The 7,815-nt window shown below is 44.5% G+C and overlaps 2 long non-coding RNA genes across 2 annotated transcripts in view; both read right to left on the bottom strand.

Annotated features, from left to right (window-relative positions):
• LOC119263565 overlaps positions 1-2,275 on the bottom strand; it is a 7,557-nt gene extending 5,282 nt beyond the window's left edge. The window contains exon 1 of the long non-coding RNA XR_005130355.1: positions 2,234-2,275. This is a non-coding gene — a long non-coding RNA (uncharacterized LOC119263565). The remainder of the gene's footprint in view (positions 1-2,233) is intronic.
• Positions 2,276-2,489: 214 nt separating this feature from the next.
• Positions 2,490-7,245, bottom strand: LOC119263564. Its single transcript, XR_005130354.1, has 3 exons — positions 7,103-7,245; positions 6,442-6,681; positions 2,490-2,571 (listed from the first exon to the last, which is right to left on the bottom strand). It is a non-coding gene; the product is annotated as an uncharacterized LOC119263564 (long non-coding RNA).
• Positions 7,246-7,815: the final 570 nt, after the last annotated feature.

Genomic DNA, 7,815 nt, shown 5'->3' with positions numbered 1-7,815 from the left:
GCGTGGAACAGGATTAAAGCTGCGTAGAACAGGATTAAAGCTGTGTGGAACAGGACTAAAACTGCGTGGAACAGGATTAAAGCTGCGTGGAACAGGATTAAAGCTGTGTGGAACAGGACTAAAGCTGTGTGGAACAGGACTAAAGCTGTGTGGAACAGGACTAAAGCTGCGTGGAACAGGATTAAAGCTGCGTAGAACAGGATTAAAGCTGTGTGGAACAGGACTAAAACTGCGTGGAACAGGACTAAAACTGCGTGGAACAGGATTAAAGCTGCGTGGAACAGGATTAAAGCTGTGTGGAACAGGACTAAAACTGCGTGGAACAGGATTAAAGCTGTGTGGAACAGGACTAAAGCTGTGTGGAACAGGACTAAAGCTGTGTGGAACAGGATTAAAGCTGCATGGAACAGGATTAAAGCTGCATAGAACAGGACTAAACCTGCGTAGAACAGGATTAAAGCTGCGTAGAACAGGACTAAAGCTGTGTGGAACAGGACTAAAGCTGTGTGGAACAGGATTAAAGCTGTGTGGAACAGGACTAAAGCTGTGTGGAACAGGACTAAAGCTGTGTGGAACAGGATTAAAGCTGTGTGGAACAGGATTAAAGCTGTGTGGAACAGGACTAAAACTGCGTGGAACAGGATTAAAGCTGTGTGGAACAGGACTAAAGCTGCGTGGAACAGGACTAAAGCTGCGTGGAACAGGATTAAAGCTGCGTGGAACAGGACTAAAGCTGCGTGGAACAGGATTAAAGCTGCGTGGAACAGGATTAAAGCTGCGTGGAACAGGATTAAAGCTGTGTGGAACAGGACTAAAGCTGTGTGGAACAGGACTAAAGCTGCGTGGAACAGGATTAAAGCTGCGTAGAACAGGATTAAAGCTGTGTGGAACAGGACTAAAACTGCGTGGAACAGGACTAAAACTGCGTGGAACAGGATTAAAGCTGCGTGGAACAGGATTAAAGCTGTGTGGAACAGGACTAAAACTGCGTGGAACAGGATTAAAGCTGTGTGGAACAGGACTAAAGCTGTGTGGAACAGGACTAAAGCTGTGTGGAACAGGATTAAAGCTGCATGGAACAGGATTAAAGCTGCATAGAACAGGACTAAACCTGCGTAGAACAGGATTAAAGCTGCGTAGAACAGGACTAAAGCTGTGTGGAACAGGACTAAAGCTGTGTGGAACAGGATTAAAGCTGTGTGGAACAGGATTAAAGCTGTGTGGAACAGGACTAAAACTGCGTGGAACAGGATTAAAGCTGTGTGGAACAGGACTAAAGCTGCGTGGAACAGGACTAAAGCTGCGTGGAACAGGATTAAAGCTGCGTGGAACAGGACTAAAGCTGCGTGGAACAGGATTAAAGCTGTGTGGAACAGGACTAAAACTGCGTGGAACAGGATTAAAGCTGTGTGGAACAGGACTAAAACTGCGTGGAACAGGATTAAAGCTGTGTGGAACAGGACTAAAGCTGCGTGGAACAGGACTAAAGCTGTGTGGAACAGGATTAAAGCTGCGTGGAACAGGACTAAAGCTGTGTAGAACAGGACTAAAGCTGTGCGGAACAGGATTAAAGCTGCGTAGAACAGGACTAAAGCTGTGCGGAACAGGATTAAAGCTGTGTAGAACAGGATTAAAGCTGTGTAGAACAGGACTAAAGCTGTGTGGAACAGGATTAAAGCTGTGTAGAACAGGATTAAAGCTGTGTGGAACAGGATTAAAGCTGTGTAGAACAGGACTAAAGCTGTGTAGAACAGGATTAAAGCTGCGTAGAACAGGACTAAAGCTGTGCGGAACAGGATTAAAGCTGTGTAGAACAGGATTAAAGCTGTGTAGAACAGGACTAAAGCTGTGTGGAACAGGATTAAAGCTGTGTAGAACAGGATTAAAGCTGTGTGGAACAGGATTAAAGCTGTGTAGAACAGGACTAAAGCTGTGTAGAACAGGATTAAAGCTGTGTGGAACAGGATTAAAGCTGTGTAGAACAGGACTAAAGCTGTGTAGAACAGGATTAAAGCTGTGTAGAACAGGACTAAAGCTGTGTTTAATGAAGAACAGTAACTCAGGCAATATCGAAATCAGAATCATCCTGAACCCAAAATTGTGCATCACTGCCAATAGGTAACCAGGTTATTGCTGAAAACTGAATATTAGACTCAGAACATCTTCCAGATTATGAATTACTTCATGGATGCAATTCAAACTGGACTCAAACGACTCCCTCATTAAAACTCACCTCTCCACTGTTCTCCTCTTTCTTGCTGCTGGTCACTGCTGCTGTCTCCTGTTGGAGTTTTCAGAGGAAAATGACCTTCAGACTCACATCTCCAGCATTAAATCAGCTCCTGTTAATGTTCTGAAACTGCACACCGTCTATTTCACTCTCCACTGTATTAAACTGCTGATATTAGAGTGAAGAAGCTGAACTGCAGCACAGCTTACAGGCAGCATTTGGAGGATGTTTCATATCTTACATGTGTTCAGATTCTCACCTCATCCACAAAAAGACTGCAGTGAATATCAGAAGCAAAACCACGGCGCCTCCAGAAGCTGCATATACTGAAGTCCTGTTATCTGCATTAGTGCAGAGATGCAGGAGAGGAAAAAGAACAGAGAGATTATACTGACGTACAGGTATGTTGGAATTATGGTGGAAGTATGAAGCCAGAAATTTACCATATTTACTATAAATTACAGTGAACATAAAGAAATGGATGGTTTTTATTATCCTTTGCTTTACAAAGGTAAACAAAGGTGTTCGGAACGATTCGTCATTGATAACTGACCCTGACTGACGATGGACTAATGCATTAACGTTTATGTCTAACTTAGAGCTCTTATGCTTTAGCTAGACCATCAATGCAGTTGAGAGAACACCAGAACGTTAGCATGGCTCATGGAACTTAAGCCGCCACCCAGCAAACAGTAATTAACTCCATCAAACACAAATACACAGCTGTCAATTACTTTTGCGGTCACAGCAGCGTTTGATGGTGTAACAATCTGCGAGAGGGTGAAAAGCTGGTCCATTGTTCCACGGCTGGGACGGAATCCACACTGTTCCTCCTCAATCTGAGGTTCAACTATCGGTCAGAGACTCCTTTCCAGCACCTTGGCATAGACTTTCCCAGGGAGGCTGAGCAGTGTGATACCCTGATAGTTGGCACACACCCACCAGTCCCCTTAGTTAAAAATAGGTACCACCACCCCGGTCTGCCAGTCCAAGGGTCCTGTTCCTGAGGTTCATGCAATATTACAGAGGAGTGTCAGCCATGATAGCCCCACAATATCCAGAGCCTTAAGCATCTCCGGACAAATCTCATCCACCCCTGGTGCCTTGACACTGCAGAGCTTGTCAACTACTTCAGTGACCTCCACCAGGGAAATGGAGCTTGACACAGGCCTCCAGCCCTGACTCCTGTGAGGGAGGCATATATCCCAGATTAAGGAGTTCTTCACAGTGCTCATTCCACCGACCAACAACATCCTCATTTGATGTCAGAGTTTCTCCACCCTTGCCGAACACAACTTGGGCGCAGCCAGCCCAACCAGTCCTGAGTCGCTGGACAGTTGTCCAGAACCTCCTTGAAGCCGCCCGAAAGTCTTTTTTTCATGGCTCGCCAAACTCCTCCCACTTCTTAGGTTTCACCAAGTTCTACTGCCGATTCATCCATAATTTTAGTTCTCTGGAAGCTCCTCTTACATCTCTACTAATGGGGGGCTCTAAAAAACTCAAGTGGACCGAAGAGGCTGAGAGTGCATTTCTGAAGTTAAAAGAAACCGAATCGCTCTTTTGTGGTATTGACAGATCAAGAATTTAGAATACCTACGTAACGCTAAATGTCTGAATGCACGACAAGCCAGGTGGTCTCTGTTCCATTAGATGGGAGATAGTTGAGGCCATCAAGAAGGAGCTAGCTAATCTGGTTATCCCCAGTCAATGTCTTCCAGATAAGACTTATGTTCCAATTCAACTTCGCACATAACTTATCACATGGACCGAGGAGAAACAAGAACAAGTCAGCTACTATCCCACAAATATTTGTGGGAATCTATGCATACAGATAATTATTCTTTTGTAGTTTCTTGTTCAACCTGTTCACAGTGTAAGACACCCAAAACCTTGCCTGCTGGTAAACTAGTACCTTTGCCAGTACCCAACCAACCTTGGTCCCACCTAACCATAGATTTTGTTGCTGATTTACCGGAATCACAAGGACATACCACCATCTTCACTGTTATTGATCACTTTTCTCGAGGTGTTCATTTTTTTCCTTTCCCTTACATTCCCAGGGCTTTTCAAACCGCTGAAGCTCTGTTGAATCAGGTTTTTCAGAATACCTGAGGATATGGTGTCAGACCAGGGTCCGCAGTTTACCTATCAGGTAGGGGCTTCCTTCTTTGAGAGCACGGGAGTGTCTGTCTCTCTTCAGGGTATCATCCTCATTCAAATGGCCAATGTGAGAGGATGAATCAGGAACTCGACACATTTTAAAGGATCTTTTGCCATAAGAATCCCTCAGACTGGTCAAGATACTTGGCATGGGCCGAGATTGCGCAGAACTCTCTTATAAGTTCTGTAACAGGCTTAACTCCTTTTCAGTGTTGCTTGGGATATCAACCTCCCCTGGACCCTTGGACAGGGGCTTCCTATGATGTTCCCATGGTGGATTCTTGGATGGAGAGGAGCGAAGAAGTGTTGGAACAGATGCATTAAAGAATTGAACAGGTGATTCGGTGAAACAAGGAGCAGACTGATCATCATCGGAATGAGACTTCAGTCTACTAGCCTGGAGACGGAGTCTGTTTGGCCACGAATGACTTTTTACATTTACAGGGAAGTAAAAGGTTGTTGCCTAAATATATAGGTCCTTTCAAGATTGTTATAGAATCAATGAGGTTACATACAGGTTAGACTTAACATCCCTCAATGTAAAGTTTCTTGTTCATTCCATGTATCTTTATTAAAACCTATTATTGCACGCCACCCCCACCAGACATGATAGATTGGGAACCTGTTTATACTGTTCATAAAGCTGTTGGATGCCAGGAGACGATGAGAAACCTGCTCCTTGTCCTAGGGGCCGCCCAAGAAAGGGTCTCTCCAGCCTGCTTCCTGCTTGTTTGAGGGGTCTGCATGATCAGATCCCTTCTGTTCAGTGCCTTGACAGCTCTGGATCTGCCCCTATTCGGAAGTCTGGCAGTGGGCGAGGTGGTTGCCTTGGTTGGCCTAATTCTGAGGCTACCCAGGACTCTTTGGGGGATGGGGTTCTGTCACGCATCCTCCAAGTATCCTCCTAGATACGGACTCGATCACCTGGCTCCTTAGCACTCCTATCAACGATCTCGCTGTCCTGAATATTAATTCTTATCACCCGTGTTTGTGTTTACATGAAAAACATAGCTCAGTATTTAAGCCCAGGGCTTTAGTTAGGTTCTTTACAAAGTATTGCCTCCTTTCTGTGAGCTACTGAGCATTTATTCTGTTCTGTATTTCTCATGTATGATCTTTGCCTTGTTGTTTTGACTTCATGCCTTTTGCCTTGCCCTTTTGGACTGTTTGCCTGATTGTTGTTTTTTGGATCTTGACCCTCTGCCTGTATTTGACTACATATTTGCCTTTCCCATTTTGGACTGTTCGCCATTGTGGTATGATTGTGTTTTTTGTAAGCTTTCTGGAACTGACCCATGTCTGTTTTTTTTGACAACAACCTTGGATTGTGTTACTATCAGTCTACGTCTGAATCTGCTTGACATGTTTCATAACCATGTTTTTGTTAAAAGCATAAAATCAATCAGATCAATAAATCAAATCAACTTGTGAGAGATCTAATATGGACAAGAGCTAAATTAAAAACCTGTGTGTTTTGCTCCACAACTGTGACTCACATTTTAAATACTGTAGATTGAACAGGAAGTACATTACAGATTATGTGGATATTATCTGGAACTTCCTGTTCTTTCCATTTCTGATAAGTAGTGAAATGGGAGAAGTTACCGGCAAACAGGTTCCAAAGCACGTTTTCAAAACATGTAGTGCTGACATCACTGCAGCAGCACGAGCCTGAAGAAATATCAATTCAAGTATAATATCGAAATACATTTTCCCTCATCACTGTATCCAAACAGTGACCTGAGCATTGAATTACCGACACCTTGAATGGTGAACAGAACGCTTTAGTACCCGTACACATCCCAACACAAAAGAACCCAATGGGCGCACAGCACAACATTCAGTCACCGCAATACATCAGTATAGAAATGTTTCACCTCTGCTGAGATGTTAAACAGATCTGCAAAGTCCCAGAACTCTCATACCGCAGAGTGAGAAGAGGGTCTAAACGAGAAATCGTTACACTCCGACCTAAAACTAGCATGTGTCCAGTCGTCTCTCTCACTGACCTCTGTGGAGGAATGAAGGCGACTACATCACCCATAACACACCTGATGTAAGTGTCCATTCTGATGAGGTGGATGATCCGTATGGATTCTCTGCCGTACAGTAGAAAACTCCATCTGCTCCTGCAGCTAAAGTTAAACTGGCTCCTTCTCCAAACTGTGTGATGTTCCCTCCTGTCTTCCTGAACCAGGTGTAAGAGCTGGCAGGGTTGGAGTCGCTGACACAGACCAGCGTGACGGAGCCGTTAACCTCAGTCTCAGATACAGATGGAGGTCTGGGAGAGTCTGAACGAGACAGAGACTCGACTAGTTACTGAGCTTCTTACACTCAGAGAAAAACATCATACAGAACAAACTGCTCTTACTCTGAACTATAAGAGAAACTCCTGAACAGTGTTTGGGGAGTCACTAAATGAAAGGAACTCAGTTTAAACTGTTGTAATGAATTCACTGTAACACTTTCTAACTTCACACTGAGGATTAACGAACACCATGAATAAAACCTCACAAGTACAAACGAATGATATTGGACAGAATCAAAAACACAAACTGAATTATATTAGAACTGTATAATCAGCGTCTCTCAGAGTGACTGAACATGAGTTCACTGTAATCCAGTGGAAGCTGCCAGTGAGATGATCGAGTGAGTGCAGGATGTTCTGGAGGTTCTGTTCTGTTCTGAGGGCAGATTAAAGTGAGGTCTTACAGACGGCAGGAGAGCCGAGCTCCTCGTATCCTTTCACAGCGCAGGAGTAGCTGCCAGCATCCACAGTTCTGTCTCTCAGCTCCAGTTCATTTCTGTTCTGGTCAGATACAGGCTGTCCGTTCCTGTACCAGATGTAGGTGGGGTTGTTGGGTAGAGTGCAGGTGGAGCTGCAGTTCAGCTTCTTTACTCCTCCATCTGTATCTGACACTGTAACCTTCAGATCTGCAGGTGATTTTAAACAAGGTTTAGTGTTATTTTCATCTGTAGACACTCTTCCAGTTAACTCCCCTCACTGTATGTTATCTAGTAGGGGTGTGTATGGACACTCGGTTCACTGTTCCAGGGGTCAGTATCTGAACACTGAAATCACTGCTGGGGTATTTCTTACGCTGCATAATGTAAAGTCAGGGAGGAAATAATACAGGTCAACTTCCTTTTTCCTTCCCTGAGATTATCCGACTATCCACTCATTCACCCTTACAGACACTGGAATATCGGAATTAGTCAGAATGCAGGTCTTTATTATCCAGAGTTACCTGTGACGGACAGAGTGACTCCAGGTCTGCCAGAGTATCTGCCGTCAGGATGATCAGTGTAGAATCTGAAGCTGTATGTGTGAGCGTCGCTCTCTCTCAGGTCAGTGATGGTCATTCTACAGGAGTTCAGGGTCCGGCTGTACTGCACTCTCCCCTCATACTGATCAGACTCTCGTA

This window comes from Pygocentrus nattereri, chromosome 6, assembly GCF_015220715.1.
Source record: "Pygocentrus nattereri isolate fPygNat1 chromosome 6, fPygNat1.pri, whole genome shotgun sequence".
Classification (NCBI taxonomy): Eukaryota; Metazoa; Chordata; class Actinopteri; order Characiformes; family Serrasalmidae; genus Pygocentrus; species Pygocentrus nattereri.
This window is presented reverse-complemented; position numbering and strand designations above follow the sequence as displayed.